The sequence below is a fragment of the Protopterus annectens genome, chromosome 3.part0 (genome assembly GCF_019279795.1).
Source record: "Protopterus annectens isolate FY-2018-M chromosome 3.part0, PAN1.0, whole genome shotgun sequence".
In the NCBI taxonomy this organism is placed as follows: Eukaryota; Metazoa; Chordata; order Ceratodontiformes; family Protopteridae; genus Protopterus; species Protopterus annectens.
Window position 1 is genome coordinate 1,748,211,127 of NC_056731.1, and position 22,500 is coordinate 1,748,233,626.

Here is a 22,500-nt window from a genome sequence, read left to right on the forward strand (position 1 = left end):
TTTGTTTTTCTTTCGGGTGTTCGAAGTTTTGAAACTTTGATCATATGGTCTCGGCCATATGAAATTCGAAGTTTTAATACTTCAATCATCTGAAGTAGACCAATATACATATATATATATATATATATATATATATATATATATATATATATATATATATATATATATATATATATATATATATATATATATATGCTGTGCATATGCAAAAATCTGGTAACGATAAGCCATGTTTATTTTATTAAGTAAAATTTAAAATGTATTTAATCATTTGGGATGCCCATAGGCACCATCATTCTAAAAAGTATGTGGCAGTAATTTAATAGTCTCTAGTCCTCTCCTGCATTGCCTTCCGTTTCTTAAAGCAGCTCAGATTGTGCATGATCCAAGCTACTGGCTGTAGTTTAGCAAGTACTCAGAAAATTATGTAAACGTGAAACGTTACACTTGTTTAAATGTTTCATTTCCATGAAAATCTAAGGTCATAGATTCAAGCAGTAACTCTTTTGTATTTATCAGAAGTAAACACCTCTGTGCCTGTATCACACACACACATTTGCATTACATGTTAAACTAAAGTCAAGTCACCCAGATGGTCAGACAAAGCCAGCCATAATAAATCTTGCAACACCCATGCCCAAATGCAAGTTAATGCTAAAATGGCATATGTTACTGCACATACACATTGCACTCCAATGTATACTGTTAGGCATGCATCAATCTTACTTTTATTTATTTATTTATTTGTTGGCTTGGGGGATGCTTAGATGGTAAATGTTTAAGAAAAAGATTAACGTATAGGAATTTTATAATAAATTATAATAAAAACATGCAGCTTCTACATTTCATGCACATCATCTGCAATGCTTATTAACCCTTTTTACTAGGTCTGCTCCAGAAAGGGTACCAGTTTACACCAGGGTCTTTCTGGATAACATAAACTTCCATGCACTTCCACACCACCAGCACAGCAGGAGAGGTTAGCATCCACATTACTCCATCCCTTCTTCCTCACCTTTCTGTCTACCTGAACTCATTCTCAGCCCTCAGCTACTGAAGGTATAAATTGACACTTTATATCTGGACCACTAGCAATCAAACATATGGATTCTTGTTTTTCTAACTGTTAAGAACAATATCCACTTGCATGAAATGTGACATATTAAGTATGATTTCTGTTTCTCATAGTCACTCTTGTTAAAGCGATGCTTATTATATTACTCCTATGTCATCCTCCATCTGTGTTCACATCTTCCCCTTATTCTTACGGACTAAGGTTTTATAGATGCTGGCTTACTGATATTGTTTTCATTTTCATGAAAAGCCAGATGTTTCATTTTCTCATACCTTCATCACTTTCTTCAATGGTATTTAAACTGAACATCTCACAGCCAGAGGTGCACTCGTTCAGTTCTCGGTTAGGGTGCCTTCTGTGTGGAATTTGCATATCATCCCTGTGTTTGCTTGGGTTTCCTCTGAGTTCTCCAGTTTCTTCCCACTCTCAAAAGACATGCAGTAGTTGGATTTGACACTCTAGGTGTGTGTGTGTGTGTGTGTGTGTGTGTGTGTGTGTGTGTGTGTGTGTGTGTGTGTGTGTGTGTGTGTGTGTGGGCGAGTGTGGGGTAAGGAAGGACAGCCATGGAAAGCCTAGCCAACTGATGGTTTGAACCTTGACTCTAGATGATTGTCACCATTAAGGTGACACCGCGACCCCATGTGATAAAAATGAGAAAAGGGATTGTGGGTTGGTGGAGGGATGGATGGATGGATCTGTGAATTGCATTCATGAAGCTTCTCAGTTGATTAGCTGAGCACAGATTCCAACTAGCTTAGGTCATGACATACCACTTGGTTCCAAAATGGCATGCAAGACTCCAGGTGAGGAGTTACTAGCTCAGTAGCTCTTCATACAGATGGGATTGTAACTTATTTTAATACTAATTGTCTCCTCTGTGTATAGTGGTTTAGACCCTTCCCTTCTTACCAGCACCACATAGAATTTCACTGCTCAAAAATTTTAACATGCCTCTCCCATTCCAGTTTTATTTTTTCTTGTTAAACCTAGTCATAGTTTGCTTGCATGCAATTCCTCCTACATTTAACTTTCCTAAACCCCCTAAGTACAATGCAGTACATGGTAATGTACTGCATGTAATTAGCTGATCTAAAATATTTATTACTTGTATCCATCTTATTTTTCACGCAATATGTTAAAAATAAATCATTGCAGCTCACATTTCTTATTAAGAAGGAGGCACTCTTCTGTACAGGCCAGTGGTACTTTATGGGCCACAGTAGTGACATCTGTGCATTTCATTCTTTGCATGTAGCACCTTCAGTCTTAATGATGTTGCACATTTTGCCTACTCGCTGTACGCTGTGCTGCATACTTTGAATGCATGTCCGTGTGTGAGTCATGCTGTGCATCTTTGCCTCGTCTTTCATTGGATCTGGCTAATGTTTTCTTTCCACTATCTCCAAAATGTAATGTGTAAAGACATTAGTGAAACGAAGCAGCAGCAGAGAACCTTGAGATTCTACTGTTCTGAGCATACTTGTTTAAACAGATGCAGATCAGTGAAAGAATTATACAAACCATGGCATTCTCAATGCCTTTTCCGTTCATAAAAGTGGCGTTACTGAATATGAGATCGATACTCACCACAAATGAGGTACAGTCTTTCTTCTATGATAGTCATTGATAACAGACCGTATTAGTAGTAATTCATGGATGAACATGTGTACTTCTTCATAGTCACATAGTTGGATATGTTACATATGTATAACATTTGATCAGAAGGATAAATGGAAGTCCTATCTAAAAAACGATGATGAACTGGAATTACATAAGTAAATAACATCACATAATTTCTTATTATTATTACAGATGAGGCATACACTGGATTATTTATAGCTATTTAAAATGTAGCAAATTGATATCATACTCAGAAGTATACCACAATGCCTATAATAAAAACTTCAAATTCCCAACACATGCCTGCAGTGAAACAGAGCACTCCTTTCCATTGTTGTGTAAGGCTGGATATAAAATTTGGCTGTTTTGTTTAAAGTGAGGTGGTTTTAGGTATGCTTGGGAGAACTGATGAGCTATATTGGAGAGATGGGAAGGAAAGAGTTTGTGATGTAGATAATAAAAAATTATTTATTTATTTATGTTTGTTTGTTTGTTTGTTTGTTTGTTTGTTTGTTTGTTTGTTTGTTTGTTTGTTTGTTTGTTTGTTTGTTTGTTAACCAGGTAGGTGAGCTGACTCTTTTCAGCCATGGCCTAAGGCTGGGGAACAAGTAGGTTACATAGTTCAAAAGTTGTAATCCAAGCAAGAAAGTACAGGTGCAAAATCTTGCCATAGCAGTAGATGTCCATCTCTTCCATGTTGCAGTATTCTTTACAATAGGGATCCCCTGCCAAGGGCAGCCTGACATCCGGCCAGTACACCAAAGCCTTTTGGTTGTAAAGGGCATGCCATATGTTCCCTGTGCATGGCACAGGGCATAAACTTTACTTACTTACTTACCATCCTCAGAACTGAAAAGCCCCAGTAGGAATGACAGCCCAAGGATAAAGGTAGGTAGCAAGCACATCCAGAAGGAAAAACAATTGGGGAGGAGGGACAGACTGAAACAGTGAAGAAAAGGACATCTACTGTTATGGCAAGATTTTACACAACTATACTATGTCCTTCCATATCACTGGCACAGTATTCTTTACAATAGGGAGAGTACAGCAGCTCAGGAAGAAGACTGGGAGGAGGAAAGGCCAGCAGAACCCTCAAGAAAGCCCTGAAGAATAGCCCTGGCAAAACCAGCTCTAGCCCTAGAAATCACATCCAACTTATAGTGTTTAGTAAAGGTATGCACAGAAGTCCAGGTAGCTGCCTCAAGAACAGAATTAATATCCAAACCCTTGAAAAAAGTACCAGAAGAAGCCACTGTATTAGTGGAATGAGCCTTAATAGAAGAAGGAAGACTTCCTTGGAAACAGCCAAACCTAAAGGATGAAAAGAAACAAAACGCTATTCAGATTTACAAAACGCCTTAGTCTTATACAAATAATACCCGAGTTGTCTGTGCAAATGGAAGGTGTGCAAAACCTTCTCACTAGCAGACTGCGGGGAAGAGAAAAGAGTGAGCATATGAAGAGATTGATTAAGAGACAACTCATTCACCACCTTGGGCATAAAAGAAGGATTAGTACAAAGTGACATCCTGTCCTTATGGAAAACTAAAAAAGAAGGAACAGCCATATGTACTTGCAACTCAGACACCCATCTGGCAGAAGTAAGGGTCAAAATTAAGAACAGTCTTCCAAGAACAGTGCTGTAAGGAAGCTGATGTAGCAGGCTGAAAAGGAGCTTGAGTCAATTTTAATAAAACAAAATTAAGATTTCCAGGAAGGATGGACAGACTGACTGGAAGGCCTAATGTGAAGGATGCCTTTAAGAAACTGTTTCACCTCAAATATAGGGGCTAAAGGAGGTGTTAAAAGCAAACAGGCCAAGGCAGCTGATAGGCTGTCCTTAACAGAAGAATATGCCAACCCAGTACTGAGCAATTCACACAAGTAAGACAGAACCAAAGCAACATTCACAGTAAGTGGATCCAAGTAAAAAGAAAGACACCAAGCAGAAAAACTCTTCCATTTGGATAAGTAAGATTTCCTAGTAGTATGTTTTCTGGCCTCCTGAAGGACCTGAAGCAAATTCCCAGAAAAAAAGGTGTCTGTGAGGTATCAAAACCCTATGACCCACAATGTCAGTTGAAGAGTGGACAGTTCGGAATGGATGAGAGATCCCTTGTCTTGTGTGATAGGTCCACCCTATAAGGTAATTTATGCTGGTGGTGTGAACCTTGGCTCTAGATGATTGTCACTGTTGAAGTGCCTCCCCTACTGCCCTTGATACTTCACAGAAATTTGTATATAATTACTTTACAGCATTAGGTATGGAACCACAGTTCGGTCTTCTGGGTCCTCTTTTGGTACTTATCTCTGAAGTCCAGGCCAACACAGAGGGTCTCTGGCTGACAGAGTTCGCAGATGATTGCAAGTTGGGAGCTATTATTACTCCCAAAATGTGTCATCATCCCCCGGGAAAAACAGTTCCTCATGAATTACCACATCGATGGTAGTCCACTGAACACAGAAGGCGTTGTAAGAGATCTGGGAATACAGGTTGACAGTAGCCTCTGTTTTGACCACCACATTGCCACTGTGGTCAGAAAGTCCTTCTATGTGGCACATCTCATTACTTAAGTTTTGCATCCAGTAAGAAAGAGGTCATTGTCTTCTCTCACTCTTCCCTCATTAGGCCACTCCATCGAAAAATGCCCCAATGGCATGTACTCCTATATGGACAAACTCAAAAACTCCCAACTATTCTCTGTCTCATGTCACCTGCTTTACATACAAAGCCATGTCTGATCCAGCTCTGTTAGAAATGCTACATCTAAAGAAATCCCAGTCCCTCTGCACCACACTCTCCAGTGACCTCAACCTCATTACCACAATCAACAGAATGGACAAGTTCATAACCCAGAGAAACAGAGCACCACACTGGCCCCACTGCAGTGGCTCTACTTGACAGAGGCACTGGGAACTAAGTAAAGGCTCCAGGGCCATTAGCCTAGTACACAACTATGAACCTATGATTCCCTTGGCAAGATGCAGAAGAAGAGGGATCAAATGCTGTCTGGGCCAACAGGGAGTCACCAACAAGATTTTCGGAACATCCTGTTTTATCTTGAACATGATTTTCAGAATGAGAAGAAGGGGAGGAAAGGCATAAAGAAACATCCCTTTGCAAGAAAAAGAAAGGGCATCCACCTTCCAAGCCAGAGTGCATGGGACTCTGGCACAAAATAGAGGAAGTTGTATGTTCAGAGAGGAAGCAAACAGATCTCTTTAAGTAGTACCCCACGTGTGGAAAATGTCCAGAAACACATCCCTGTGAAGCATCCACTCATGGGACAGTGTTATGGACCTGGTCAGAGAATCTGCAACAATGATCTAATCTGAAAGAATGTAAACTGCCTGAATGGTCACCTATTACTGGATAGCCAGCTCCCAAACCTGAAGGGCTAACTTGCATAGGACATAAGACCTTGCCCCCCCCTTGCTTGTTGACATATTACATCACTGTGGTGTTGTCTGGGGAATCTTGAGGGGCCATGGAAGAAAAAGAGAATGAAAAGCCTGAAGAGCCAGCAGAAGAGCTCTCATCTCTTTGACACTGTTGTGATCTTTCTTCTGTCAAAGTGACCAAAGGTCCTATCCCTTCAGATGGTCAAAGGAGACCCTCATCCCACATCCAAGGCAGCTGTCAAAAGTTCATGAGAGGGGATTGAAGGTTGGAAAGGAAGCCTTGGGTTGAGGGATAGCTGATGAATCCAACACTGAAATTCCAGCATGAGGCATGGATGTAGTGGGAGTAGAAACCAAGGATGAGAATTTTGAATTCAAACTGACTTTAGAAACCACAGAAGCTTTCTCATCTGGACCTTGGCTAGAGGGAGCATATGAATGGTGGAAGCCATGTAACCCACAGCCATCAGAAATTCTCTGGCTGTGATTCAAAGAAAATAATGAGAATTAAGGCCTTGGGAGGAGGCAAGGATGCCAGCACTAGAACAGTCTGGATCCTGCAACCCAGAAAACATGATCCTGAGAAGGAGTCAGAAGTGATTTCTGGAAACTTACAGTAAACCTCAAGCTTTGTAAAAGAGAAATGGTAAAGTGTAGATACTGAAATAAGATCTCTTGAGAAGAGGCCTGAATAAGCAGGTCATCTATTTAGGGAAAGACCTGTAAACTCCTTAGCCTGCAGAAAGCAACCACAGGAGTGAGGCATTCGGTGAAGACCCTTGGGGCAGTAGAAGGGTCAAAGGGCAAAGCAGAGAACTGAAATGTCAGGAAGCAGCAGAGGAATGTAAAAACTTCTGAAAAGGTGATTAATAGGAAAGTGATGATAAGCATCCTTGAGATCCAGGGAAACTAGAAAAGCCTGAAGAAGTAGCAGAGAAAACAATGTGTGAAGAGATAGCATCTGAAAGGAAGTTGCCTTCAAAAGGGTGTTTATCTGAGAAAGATCCAGAATGAGTCTCCAAGTGCCTTCTTTCCTGGGGACCAAGAACATTCTGGAGTAAATCCCCTTCCCCCACTGAGGAGTTGGAATTTCTTGAATTGTTCCTTGAGCCAACAGGCTATGAAGCACCTCTGAGGGGCTGTGGAATGTCCAAAAGGGGGGAAGAGATTACTAAACCATGTAATAACCCTGGTGAATTATGGAACGAAACCAGGAGTCTTGGGTGTCCTTTACCCAAATAAATAGCCTTAGCCAGGGGAGTCTTTCTACCACTCTTAACCTTTGGGGGAAAGGCAAGACTGTCTTATGAACAAAGGCAGACTTACTAGGATAATTCCTCAAACTTGGGCACAGGGGAACAAACATATGCTTCAGCTCCTGTAAGACCTTGCCCTTTTCTTGCAGGGACTTAAACTCCACAGAAGTAGCAGCAAACAAATGCTTATTATCCAGAGGAGCATCCATCAGTTTAACCTTAATATCATCAAGTAAAGGCTGAAGTCTGACCCAGGAATACCTACTCAAAACAGACCCAAATACAGCAGCCCTAGATGAAGCTTCAGCTGCATCATAGCTGCATTTAATGGAATGGTGAGCCACTTGGGACGATATCACAAGCAAGGCAAGGACAGAGGCCTTCCCCTCAGAATCAGTGAAGATAAGAAATAGCCTGCCAGGCTTGAGAGAGAAGACCCAAAACATACCTAGTCATGTGTGTCTGATAATTAACAGCTCTAAAGGCTATGGTAGCAGAAGTATACACCTTCCTATCCATCCTCTCTAGAGTTCTGCTGTCCTTACCAGATGGCAGCAATTTAGTGGAAGGCAACAATTTGGAAGGCTTATCTGAAGCCACAGACACCACAGAGGGGTCAGCAGAGGGACGCATATAAAGAAACTTGCAGTCCTCAGACACTTTATAAAACTTACCAGGTTTTTCGGGAGCAGGGGGTTGGGAATAAGGAGCCTGAGAAACAGTATAAAAGACATCCTGCCAGGCAGCAAGAACCAGAGGAACAGCAGAGGACTTAGAACACTCCACCTGCAGAAGCTCATAGCACCTCTTCTGAACATCAGACACCTGAGCACAGTCCCATTTGAAAATTCTATCATTCTGGAAACAGTACCACTAAATGAAATCTCCTCAAAAAGAGAGTCAGGACTGATAGACACTTCTTCCTCAGAACCATAGTCAAGAGGTAAAGGAATCTGGGAGGAATAAGTCACGGACTCTTCATCAGAATCAGCAGCATCCTCCTCAGAAGAATCCTGCCCCATGGGCCTCTTAAGAGGGATAGAAGACTAGAGGGAGCAGGAATAGAAACACCTTGTGGTGGCTTTAGAGCCATAATGGCATTAAACAAACCTTGTGTGAAGTTCTGCCATTCACTCTGAGAATCTTTGGGAGCATGCAAAATATGTTTAGTTTTCTGCTTGTTTCTGAGTGTGATGTCAGCCTTGAAAACTGTTGGAGGCTCTGACCCCTGATGGCACTCAATAATGGTAGTCAGGACATATTCCCTAACTAAAATCTGAGGAACACCCCTAGACCCTTCAGTAATAACCAGCCACAGTTTCCGCAGTACATCTGAGGCAGGCATCTGTAAAACCTCTGTGGATGTGCATGGCCTTGGGACCATGCCAGCCTCTGAAGCAATCATGGCAGAGGAATCCAAGAAAAAAACAGACACTCCTCCGGGCTTTCACCAGCCTCAAGAGAGGCATCTCATGAAGACAGTACAGCCATAAATCAGACCTAACTTTCTTGGCCTTTTTCTTCATAGCCAGCTGGCCCTTGGGCAAGAAAGATCCTCCTATGTTATCCTTAGCCAACAATTTAAGTAATTGGTCCTCAAGGTAAATTACTAGGGAAGAAAGACGACTCCTGAATGTCTTAGGGACAAAGGACTGACAATTATCTGAAAGAAGTAAAACCAGCAGACGGACATGCATTCAGATCAATGATAGAAGATTGAGTCCAGACTGGCGGCAAAGAAGTTCTGAGGATGATACATCTGGTGTCACCTTTACACCCTACACCATGCACAGGGAGGATATGCATGACATACAGTGTATCCTTTGCAACCAAAAGGCTTTGATATATGGCTGGACAACAGGCTGCCCTTGGCAGGGGATCGTTATTTTAAAGAATACAGCAACGGTGATGTGGAAGGACATCATAATATATACAAGTAAAACAATGTGCTGGTATGCTGAATACACCATAAATAGTAACAAGAATATCTAGTTGGGTACATTAAGAAACAATCAACATGCAGGACTGCAGTACTTTATACATAATACTGTTTGCAAAAAACTGAAGAGGGGAAATATGAAAGTATGCCCTACAGTAAGGTGGAGTTACATCTGTCCCATGAGATGATTTTGTACTGTTGAATGCACTATTCAGGGATTTTATAGAGGACGTTGTTGGTGTACCATGACTATTATTTGTGTTGAAAAGCATTATTTTTGTTTTAGGATTAAGTAGAATATGAGAGTTAATAAACCACTTCTCTAGGCAACTGAATAAACTGAACTGAACTGAACTGATTTTTTGTGTACACATCTACAGCTTTTCAGTGGAGGGTACTGATGTAATGGCAGCTGACTTGTCAACATAATTGTGCTAATGTACTGTTAGTAGCTGTTTTGTACGTGACATTAACAAATATGTAGTGCAGGAATGCAGGAATTGCAATGATTATGCAATGATATCCAGAAAAAGACAAATCAGTTAAATACTATTATAATGCGAGACCCAGTCTTAACAAATATTAAACGTTCCCTGCTTAACTTGTTAAGGCTGAGTTTCATGCTTCGTAGTCAAATCTGCCAGTGCTTACCACCAAATGACAGCAATGATTTCTTTCTCTCAGTTGTCTGTGCCAGTAACAGTTCCCTGACTTCCTCTTATGAACTTAGAAAGTTGCTAGAATAACAGGATTTGTGTTCACCTGCATTTTCTGAAGGATATGAAGTCTGAAACTCAAATGTATGTCTTATTTAGTGACTTCAATCCTCAGTGATTTGTCAGAAAATCACATATTTTATGAGGAACAGACCAAAAATATGAAACAAAAAAAATAGATATTCGGTGAAAATCTGGCCAGTTGACTATTGAAGGTAAGTGTAAATATTACAGACTGTGTTACTCTATCTTTCTGACATCTGACAGTGCTTGCTAAGTGTTTTACGGCTTTGTAAATCAGCAAAGCACTTTTATTCTGTAATCTGTAGTACATGGAGCCGACAAAGCTCCTTGCAATACAATGAGTTATGATCGCATCTCCAGTCATAACCCTTAATATGTGTTCTTGACACCGAGCCAGGATTCATGTCTTGAGTTAATTTCTTTGCATCCATGTCTTGAACACATACTAAGCAGGTGACTGGCTCATAATACTCTATTTTAAACAGAGGTGAAATTACTACAGATCTTTGTGGCTTACCCACAGTGGTACGCATATATGTGGGGTAAATATCTCGTCATCAGATGGATTCTGATAAGTGCGATAGGTAACCTTGGAACCAGCTTAGGACTTTTGGGGTATAAAGCAATTGTATAATATTTTAAGTAAGTGTGTATGATTGACACTATCAAATCCTTTGGATAATTCTAGGAACAGTGACACAACATGTAATCTTTGAGTCTATTGTCAACTTCATTTAGGAAGGTTAACAGTGCAGCACTAGTGTTATAGTTTGGCTGGAAACCATGTTGTGTGGCGAGATTAGATTATCTCTTGTGAGATGATACATGTCTTACTTTGAATACATTTTTCTAGGAATTTTTACATTAGCTACAGGCCACTAATCAGGCAGTTCCCTGAAGCAGGCACCTTTATGCAATGGAAAAATACAGGCCTGACCGAATGTGTAGGATATGCTTTTCTGTTATACATTAATTTATTAGATTAGTAATAAGATATACAAACATTTCTGCAGCTATATGAATCTATTCAGGTTTTGTTATCTGGAACAAGGGCAGTTGTTTTTAAGTTAGCTAGTAGTTTTTGGATTTAATGGTTGGAAATAGGATGACAATCACATTTTTTTTTTGCTGTTATTGACTATGTTTGTGTACAGATGGGGAACTTGCCAACTTTTTCCTGTATTGGCAGCTTTTAAGAAATGGGAGTTCATTTTATGTCTATGTTGTGGTTAGTTTTGTGGGGGTCTGGGTTTGGTTGAGTTTCTTCTCCTAGTTTAAGTAAGTTATTAACATATTGCTAGAGGTGTTTAGGGTTATGGTTGTGCCAGTGTTGCATTTGCATATAGTGCTGTTTTTTACTGTGGTAAATCTGAGTTTCTGTTTTATTTCTCATAATTTGTTAATAATATTGCTTGTTACAGAAAAATGATGACGACTTCCATGGTTACCTGTCTTTATATCTAAGTCTCATGATATGTTTGATTTCAGAGATCAGCCATGGTGCTGGTATGTATTTATTAGTTTCTTGTCTTATAAGTGAACAAATAAAATACTCATGGCTAGATGGGTTTCATTGAAGAATAATACTCCAGCATCAAAAAGCAGGTGCCATGGTGACTACTAATTATATTTTTAGAGAAGGTGTACACAATATGAATCTTGTAAATGTTTTTTGGGACAAATACCATCAGTAGCATGCATCTGAGCAGTGAACAGGCTTGCTACAGTTGGCATAACTGGAGGGTGATCAGTTAGGGTGTCAGGTAATATGCCTGAGCTAGTAATGTTTTGGTATTGCTGGTTAAAATCCAATCAAAATACATTGTTTACCTGAAGAGATGTCTACCCATATTATTGCTTTATCATTTGTGTGAATCCATGCATATCCTTGGGTAGTGGGTGTACTCTTGTTGCCAGCTTTGTCCAGTTAGTACTGAGGTCATCCAGTGCTATAATGCTACCTTTAAGGATGAGGTAATCCATGAGATACAGTTTTCAAGTGTCTTTATATTTTGTAACTGAAGAAAACAAGGCACAGAAACACGATTGGAAGCATAAAATGTTAAACGTTTAATGAGGTAAGCACTTTCACACCAAATACTAGTGCTTCTTCAGACCATAAGGTGTGAAAGTGCTTACCTCATTAAACTTTTAACATTTTATGCTTCCAAACGTGTTTCTGTGCCTTGTTTTCTTCAGTTACATTTGTTGTTGGCTTGCAGGCACAGTTCATTCCCTGGGGATTTTCTTCTTTCTTTCTTTCTTTATATTTTGTGTCGTATCATTTGAAGGTAAGCACATGTACATTATTTCCTAAAACCAGTATTTGTGGTCTGGTCTGATCTCCTGTGCCTTCAAAGTGTATACATTTGCTGCTCATGTTTTGATACAGAATATTTTCTACTTTAACTTTTTTACTCTATCAACTCTACTACTGGCTGTCTACTCTCAAGGACTCATAATGGGAATGAAGTGGTCATTTTTTTGATTGACCAAGTATGCTGATGACAGCAACCTGGTTACTGTTATGCACTCACCCACTGATACCAAACTGCTCCAGCAAATGTTGGAATATATACATACCTAGTGTACTAAATATGGTCTGAAGTTAAATGCAAAAAAGTGCAAAGAAATCACATTCAGCAAAAAAAAAAAAAAAAAAAAAAAAGCTGCAACCACCTCAGCTGTTGCAAATTATATACCTCTTCAGGCAGAGATGGTCATAAGTGACCTGCTTACTTAGGTAAATAACTGTCCCCCATTTGATCATTAAGTTTTTAACATAGGTTCATAGGTTCATATGTAGGTACTATTCTATCGGCCCAATGGCCTACATAAGTCTAGCCAGCAAGGTTCCATAGCTTATGTCACCCAAGAAAGTTATTTTCCTGTGCCACTGTCCTGCAGAAGCACAGAAATGATCCCCAGGGGTGTATTTCCTATTTCCCATCCACTCATCAAGATTTTTCTTGAAGAGTGCTAATGAAGAACTTTGCTTGACATAGATGGGTAACTTGTTCCAGAGTATAGGAAGTCTCTGGGACAGGAATCTATCCCTCCAGCGTGTCCTGTTTATTGTGGTGACAAGGTTTAGGTCCCTAGAGCATGTAGCTCAGAGGGATTGGGATTTCTTTAGGTGTAGCATGTCCAACAGCTCTGGGTTTGACGTAGCTTTATATGTTAGGCAGAGATCACCTTGGAGTAGGCGATATGCTACGGAGTAAAGCTGGAGTTTTTTGAGGCGGTCAGTGTAGGGCATTTCTTTGAGGCCAGTAATCTTCTTTGTGAGGTACTTCTGTGGCCTTTCCACTTGCTGCAGATATCTTGTGAGGTACATTCCAAAAGGGGCATTGTACTCTGTAATGGGAATAATTAGTGACGAGTAGAGTGGAACAATGACCTCTTTCTTCATGGATGAGAACCCTTTTATGGTGAGGTGTGCTACGTAGAAGGACTTCCTGACTATTGCGGTGATGTGACTATCAAAGGAGAGACTACTGTCCACCTGGGTCCCAAGGTCTCTTATCACGCATTCGGTGTTAAGTAGATTGCTGCCTATGTGGTAGTTCATGGGTACAGAGTTTTTACCAAAGGGGATGGCACTGCACTTTTTGTCCCAATTAATTACTAGAATCATATGTTCAAGAGCCAAAGAAGTCTTCCTACCGCTGTATTCTTATGAAACCTGTTACTGAATACAATTCCCCTTTGATATGTACAAAATCAAAGAATATTCCTCAGCAAGAAAAGTTCAAAGACCTCTAACCAAGAAAATGAAAGGTCTTAAATTCTTTACCTATGTAGAAAGATTAACATGGCTCTCCTTAGCCTACCAGCTGCTCTAAAGTGACTTGTGTCTAGCTTTTTGAGCCTGAAAGATCAAATCCTAGTGGACCTTTTATTTCTTCACAAAACCAATGCCACTACAAATACCTCTATTGGAGGTCTAAATCTACACCAAGCCATAAACAAGACCAGTTGGAGAGATGGGTTCCTAATACAGTGTATTCCCAGCCTATGAAATAAGCTACCACTACAGGTCAAACAAATTACTGCTTTGACTACCTTTAAAGCTAGTCTTGATGACTGGGTGGGTTAACACAAATTTATACCAAGCTTATCAAGTAAGGCCGGCTCAGTTTGGGAGGCAGGCAGGGTTAAGAGCTTAACAAGGGTGGCAAAAACTTTTAAGTGTGTCTACTTAAAGATGTATATGGCTAAGCATCTTAGGGTCCCCATAATTGTTTGCCTAATATTGCTCCTGTGTTCCTACGTTTTTATCATTCTCTTTACCTGAATATATGACAGATGTTATTTTGGGTTTAAAATTATATGAGGAATTTCCAACAGTCTGGCAAATGATTGAAACACCTGGTTTGAAAACCATGACTAATTATCAGACATTGCTGGATTGAGTATTCCATATATAGTAAATATGGATATCAGAACTGTTACCACCAACTGTGCTATAGAACTCATTCCCCCTACTGGGAGTCTTATGAGTTTGTGCACTAACTTACAATGAGTGTGTCCTGAGCGTATAAAAAATGAAATTATCCCCTCACAGTTCAAACAAATTTTCACAGCTCTAGAACTATTAACTGTTACTAGAAAACTAGAAGTATGATAAACTACTTAGCACAAAGTAACACACATAATAGCAACAGCACTGTCTTCATACAAGTGTGAGCTTTAATATGAGGTGAAGCAGTTTTATGCAGCTCACCTGATTGTTGAGATATGCAGAGAAATATGAAAATTATTACAATACAAATACACAGTATACAAATAATACTCAATATCTCTTTATTTACACTAGATACAGATCAAATAGCAATACATTTGTCTTTGTCATTGAGTGAGCTTTAAGAAGAAATCTTCAAATTATTAATGCATCTGATCATGAAAGGGTTCACATCAAGATCTAAGGATGTAATGGTGCTCTACTCTTCCCTCATGAGACCCATTATTGAGTACAATGTACCAACTAGAATGTACCTGGCTAGACATCTCCAGCAGCTGGAGAGACCACAGAGATACCTAACCAAGAGGAATACTGTCCTCAAACAGTTGCCCTATAGAGCATGATTGAAAAAGCTAAGACTGTTCTCTGTCGCATACCGCTTTCTCAGAGGCAATCTCTGTCTAAAGTGCAGAGCCATGTCCAACCCAGAATTGTTGAACATGCTCCATCTTAACAAAACCAAATCTACTCGAGCTACACACTCTAGGGATATAAACCTCAACACAACAATGAATAGAACATGCTGGAGGGATAGATTCCCTTTGCAGAGACTTCCCTTACTATGGAACAGGGTCCCGATCTACATAAGACAGAGCCCCTCACTATCACTCTTCAAGAGGAACCTTGATGAGTGGATGGGTAACAGAAAGTTCACACCGGGGATCACACCAACAGCACTACTAGATAGGGGCCAAGGGTACTAGCTGCTAGTACAAGGGTCTAGGGAACTACTAAAGGGGTGGTGAATACCGCACAACGTGGCTGGGTTAATATATGCCTTCGGGCAGATAGCCCAGTACCAAACTATGAAACTATGAACCTATATGAACAATAATGGCACTGAGCTATAATGAGTTAACTGAGCGATCTCAGGACACTTAGAATAGTATTCGAAACAGAACACTAATTAAGACTGTTGTCATGCTGAATTAGCTCTTGTTTTTTTGACTGTAATTCCTAAACATGCCATATGTTCAATGGTCATGTATCATGTACAGACATGCTTGGCCAGCATACCTCTCAACCTCTTAGAGAAAAGCTGAAGTGAAACATAAATAATGGGAGACAAAGGCTCAAAATCAGAGACAATTTTTAAATATTGCTCTTACAAATCTGGAAAGTTTATATAATAACAGGTTTTGCATTGGTGTGGATTTCCTGAAGGTATAAAGCCAGAGATTCAGATGACTGTCATTATTTTCTGACTTTAATCCTCAAAGATTTCAAAGGTTGGCCAGAAAAACAACATTTTTATGAGGAACACACCAAAAATATGATGCAAAAAAATATGGACATTCTGCAAAAATCTGGACAGTTGAGATGTGTGTTGGCCAGGTCTTGGGGTCATGTGCCCCTTATCTGCACTTTGTCATTCCTCAGAGTGGCTTAAGCAGCTTCATATGAATTTGACCATGCAGATGTGCAGCGATAATTATGTTACCACAGCTGAACATCAGTCTGTAACATGGAAATATGGCCTGAGTAGCCATCATGGCAAGAAAACATCTTACAGGAATTGTAGGTCTGAGTCAACTCCTATAGAAACTTTTAACTTTGATAATCTCTCAGTGGTCAAACGTGTGTCCCAATCCATAATAACCTCTAACTCCTCTTTACATGCTTTTAAATGTCATCTGTTGATGGTGTCCACAGTGAACATATCAAAACCTAGAGGTTATACTTATTCAGTGCAAACAACATTCTTTGCAGTTTTACAGATCCTTTGTGTACTGCTTAAGGATACTTTGAAGTGGCCTGTGGTCATGGTTCACTGACGATATGTAGTCATGGAATATTTGGCAGCCAAAGACTGTTGCTAACATTTCATTCTCACTGGGTGCAGTACATATCTTTACATGAGGCATTTCTTCATTCAAAAATAGCAGGTCTAAATTCCTATTATAAAACTGTACCTGGAGAGTTGCAACACATTCTAAAGTTGTGGATAGTGTTGTGGTATAAGATTTCAGTCTATGCTCTGATGACCAACTTCTTTAGCAAATCAAAACACCTTCTCTCAAGCCGCAGGCCGACACCACATAGTAGCTGTAACTTAAAGGAAGCCTATTGATAAAGCTCTATGCCAGCTTGAGGTCATGAAATCTGCATTTAGTAACCTTTCTTCTGAGGTTCTGAAGACAACAGCACTACACTGATTCTACAGGCCCTGGAGTTTACTTTTTTACCAATGATAACTTAAAGAATAAGGTAAAGTTTAACAGCCTACGAATGCTGACAGGTTTTTTTCTAAAGTCAAATGCTTTGTGAAGCCTGAGTATTTCTACTCTTTCCAGCAAAATCCAAATAAACAGCAAACAATATTTTATGTGTGCCCATATCCGCCCTGAAGGAAAAATGCACACATTCATAATTTTGTAATAGCAAATAAAATACATATCAAATTATATATTTTGTGCTACATAACATGCATGGAATAGTGTGCACTGAGTCATCTGCATGGCTGATTGCCAAACTGAGATGTTCTTCAGGGAGTAGTTGAATTCATGTGCTGCCATACATCCAAGCCTTTATATAATCACAATAAATACAATTAGGAAATACTATCATTTCCTTGTTAATCTAATGTTCCCTCAGGTTTGACATTGGATAGCTGATGTAACACTGCTGTAATTCTAGAAGTTTTGATGCCAGACTCATCAGCAGACATGAGATCAAACAACTGAATCTTAGGGACAGAGAAGTTTGAATCCATAGCAGTTTGTTTACCATCTCCTGAAAAGCCATATATGTGCACTGTCAATAAATGATGATCTGTGGAGACAATTAAATAATTCTTTAACTATATCTCTAGGCATTCATAATATGAACACATTTCTTCTAAGAATCATTAAATGTCATTAGAAAGTTTTTAAGTATTATATTGTAGAAACATCTTAAGAGGAATTTGCAAAATATATAAAGTAGTACATTCTTTGGAAGCATTAACTGCGTGCAATTTTTTTTTTAATGTGAGAAATTTGACATTAGAATAATGTATTTGTTCATCTGAGGTAATGGGAGCAATATGGAATCAGTGAATTCATGATTTTTTTACTGGACATTTTCTAGATTTGTCTTGGAAGGCAAGAACAAAGCAAACCACCTTTTGTACAACTAGAAGAGGTTATGCACAGAAATAAACAGCAAGAATTAGTCCTGACTAAATTACTGTAAGTGAACTACGTAATACATACATGCTAAAACTATCATTTGTATATTTTCATTCTAAGCTGGTCTGTAAGAGGAATAACTTGTTTACAGAGGAGGAAAAGAGAAAAAAGTGAGTAGAGGTAAGCAGTATATACTGATAAGAAATATACTTAGCCAGGGGTACAGAAGGAGTGATCCAAGATTCCAACAGATATTCTTTAAGTGAGAGTTTAAAGGATGAGTGGTTTTGGTTTGCTGTGATAATTAAGTGAAGAGTATTCCAGATTTTAGCTATGGAGAAAGAATACAGGCGTCGGCCAGCTAATTTGCTAGGTCAGTGCTCAGTGAGAAGTTGTTTGTTTTCTGAAATGAGAGATCACTTAGGTATATAGCTTTGAAATGTACTAAGAGCAGGTCAGGCCATTGGTCTATAAATAATTTTATGAGCCATTTTAAGTTGAAGAAACGTAAAGTTTTGTGGGAGTTTAAGCCACTTGAGTGTGTGGAGAGGTATACAGTGATGTGTGGGGGGTATACAGTAATGTGTGGAGGTATACTGTGATCTGTGGGGGCTATATGGTGATGTGCGGGGGTATATGGTGATATGTGGGGGTATACAGTGATGTGTGAGGGGTATACGGTGATGTGTTGGAGGGTAAACAGTGATGTGTACAATATTTTGCATCGGTGGTAAATTTTGCAATTTTATTGTAACACATTTCTAGCTTTGATTTGATGATAGTTTGTATGTACTGGGGCCCAATATAAAAACGTGGGTAGAAGATAAGCAGTGGCAAGGGTGTGCTTAGCAGGTGCATCTAGGAATTGTCTGTGCCGATAGTGAATTCCCCATTTCTGGTGTGTTTTCTAAATACTATTTTGAATTTGAAGATCAAAGTTACGATGTCCATCTATAGTTACTAATAATAGTTTAGTATAGAGATCTACTTCAATTTCTGTGTTATTTTTGTGAGATAATAGTGAATTGTTTTTTATTTACAGAAAGTGTTTTTGGAGTGAAAAGTAAATGTGCATTTTGTAAAGGGTTAAGTAACAGTGATTGTTGGAAAGCCAGGTTTCAATGGAGGTAAAGGCAGCTTGGGTTATTTGTTGAAGGAGCTGCCTGGGTGTCCCTCTTCCACATTGACCTTGTTTCTGCCTGCAAATCCTGGTATTTTATGACTTTGTGTCTCTCTGTACATAAGACACTGTAATCAGTGGGTGTAGCAATTTTTATGATTAATGCTACTTTTGGCTTCTTTTCATGGATTACTATATCTGGTTTTCTCACTTCTATTTTTTGAAATGTTGGCAATGGGTCAGCCCATGTGATATAAATTTCATCATTCTCTGTATTGTTTTGTGTCACATCTTTCCAATGCTTCTCAACTACTTCAGTATTGTAATATTTGCACAATCCCCAATGAAAGAGTGTTGCCATGTTATTATACATTTCAATACACAGGCCATCTGACATTAGTGTATCACACCCAGCAACAAGATGTGCAACTGTTTCCCAATCTGTTTTACAGAACCGGCATTTGTCTGTTTCTCCCACACATTCAGTGAACTTTGTAAACCAGCTGGTATGTAGCCCACCACACTGGGCTACAAATATTAACCTTTCATCTTTTGGTTTAAATTCATTTCTCCTTAACCATTCGTGCATCAGATCCTGATCAACATGACATTGTTCCAGGAGTTTTCTGTACTTGCAACTATATTTATTTTCCACATTTCTTAGCAATCCAGACAGTGAGTCATATACAGAGTGACTAAAATTCTTAGGAATACGCAGTGCGGGTCTACTTTATGTGCTCGAAAGCTGAAAAACTCGAATCCAAATAGCACGACACATAAAGAGCGAATCGTGAATACGTAGAACAAACGAAACTGCGAAAGTGGAAATATCGAATTTGCATAGTTGGCCTGTCTGCGGTATAGCTCTGTAAGGTAAGTGTTCAATAGTTACGGACCTTAGGGTTAGGGAGGGGTTAAGGTAAGTGCATAGATAGGTAGTGTATGTAAGGTTTTGTGTAGGTAATGTATGTAAGGTTTAGTGTAGGGTTTTGTTAAGTGTATGTGTGTAGAATATTTAGTTTGTTTGGGTATAACTCTGTAGGGGAAGTGTGCGGTAGTTATGGACCTTAGGGTTAGGGAGAGGTTAAGGATAGTGCATAGATAGTTGTGTATGTGGGGTTTAGTGTAGGGTTAGCAGTAGGGTTTTGGTGCTTTAAATTAGGTTTAGAACAGGGTTTTGGTTAGTGTATGTACGTGTTTTTTTATTGTGTTTGGGTAGGTAGTGTGTTGTGGGTGGTGGGTTGGCCGACTATGACGGCTCGAGGTTTTAAATTTCACGCTTTAGTACGTTTGGCATATTCGCGGTTCGCTTTTTATGTGTCGCGCTATTTCGATTCGGGTTTTTCATGTTTCAAGCGCATAAAGTAGACCCACGCAGTACCTTCCTTTTATAACCACTATATCAGTTCATGGTTATCTTACATGGCTTACATTAATGACAGCAAAATTAGCAGATTGTTCCTTTTGTTCTGCCCTTACAGCAATGGCACAATACATCTTTTTTCAGTCATAAAAGCAGCATGTGTGCTGCCATGGTAATATGTTTGTTACAGCAGACTTGAAGTCACTTTATTGTTTACATCAAGCATGATAACGATTTAGCGGCAATAAAAATACTACTGGCATTAACACACATATTATACACAGCACTGTGATTCGCTCTCTAGTTATACACTCTTTGTTATGTGTGAAAACATGATGTCAAGAAATTCAACTCAAGTTCAGTGCTGAAAGACCTGATCAGAATGTTCTGTAATGCAAAGAGTTTTGGCTTTTAGGAGTAAAACTGGCTCAAGTAAATGACTACAGTGGAATGGGGAAGATGAGATGGTGGGAAATGGGGATTTCAACAAAAACTAGGATTGATGATAACCTTGAATGGCACACATTATGCTTCTGCGTGATCACTGATGTGTGTGTGTGTGTGTGTGTGTGTGTGTGTGTGTGTGTGTGTGTGTGTGTGTGTGTGTGTGTGTGTGTGTGTGTGTGTGTGTGTGTGTGTGTGTGTGTGTGTGTGAGTGTGTGTGTGTCTCTGTGCATGTGCGTGTGTGTGTGTGTGTGTGTGTGTGTGTGTGTGTGTGTGTGTGTGTGTGTGTGGGTGTTTTCAGGGCAAGACATTTCACATTTCTTCATTTGGAATATTGTTTGTACCTTGCCTTATGTGCTTCACTCCCTGACCTCTTCTAACACCAAGATTCGTACTTAAGTACTTCTCTGTAGCAAGCTTGTGATAATAAAACTCTACTTTCTTATCACAACCTATTTATCATACCATTTCACAACATAAGAACAGCAATCCATGTATTACATTTTTATTACTGTATGCATTTATTTATTTAATTATATATACATGCATATATTTTTGAGAACAAGATGCATCTGCAGATAAAAGGGGCAGTAATAGTTATACTTTTGCATTAGCTGCAAGCTAAACATACATTCTAACACACAAATATACACTGAAAGAACGAAGATAATTTTTCCACAGAGGTAGTGTGATAAACGCCCTTGATTTTACAAGAGTTTCAGTGACAGTATTTTTGTATGACAAGGTCCTGCTATTACACTGTTTGAACTTTGTCTTTAAAGAAATAAGAATACAGTTGACTGGAACATTCCTCATACATCCCCTTTTTGGAGGTACAAGTGTATACAGAGTTTGATCTGCTGCAGTAAAAGATATATAGAAAGTCTACCCTGTAGTAGTTGTTGCTTTAAGTATGTCAAGAAAACATCCTTTAAGGACAGTTTAAGTGACTATAACATAACATGCGTAACAATACTATATTTATGGGTTCACTAAATTACATGGTTGTCAAATTTAAATCAAAGAATTGTCCTGAATGCAGTCATTTTATGCTTCTGACTTTTAATAATAAGGGACCTATTTAATAATGAGACCATTAATGAGGACAATACATCTTTAATACAGATGTAGCCACTTGATTCATTCATCACTGAATATAATGGAAAACCATGTCTGATAAGAGCAATTGTCCAACATTTCTATGCATTCCCCAAGAACTATAGAAGTAAAATAACTGGTGATTTTTTTTAAAATTATAATTATCATAAGTGTTTTGAAGAATGCTGCTGGTAGTGGCCAAGGTGATCACTGAAAGATGTGAATTGGGGTGTGTGTGTGTGTGTGTGTGTGTGTGTGTGTGTGTGTGTGTGTGTGTGTGTGTGTGTGTGTGTGTGTGTGTGTGTGTGAAAGTGCATGTGTGTGTGTGTGTGTGTGTCTGTGTGTTGGGTACATCCACAGTGCTACTATATGTCACAATACCAGGTGTGGTACTACTCATTGATAGTACTCCATGTTACTACAGTGACAGGATATGTGTGTGTGTGTGTGTGTGTGTGTGTGTGTGTGTGTGTGTGTGTGTGTGTGTGTGTGTGTGTGTGTTGGGTGTATCCACAGTGCCACTATATGTCACAATACCAGCTGTGGTACTACTCATTGATAGTACTCTATGTTACTACAGTGACAGGAT

At 39.2% G+C, this 22,500-nt stretch overlaps 1 protein-coding gene across 4 annotated transcripts in view; it reads left to right on the forward strand.

Moving 5' to 3' along the window:
* Nucleotides 1-22,500, forward strand: part of PAG1 (phosphoprotein membrane anchor with glycosphingolipid microdomains 1) — a 1,294,572-nt gene that overhangs the window by 476,910 nt on the left and 795,162 nt on the right. The window contains exon 3 of one of the 4 annotated variants that reach the window (XM_044065772.1): nucleotides 17,846-17,946. The exons of the other annotated variants lie outside the window; for them this stretch is intronic. The gene's annotated coding sequence lies outside the window, so the exon portion shown is untranslated. The remainder of the gene's footprint in view (nucleotides 1-17,845; nucleotides 17,947-22,500) is intronic. 4 annotated transcript variants of the gene reach the window in all.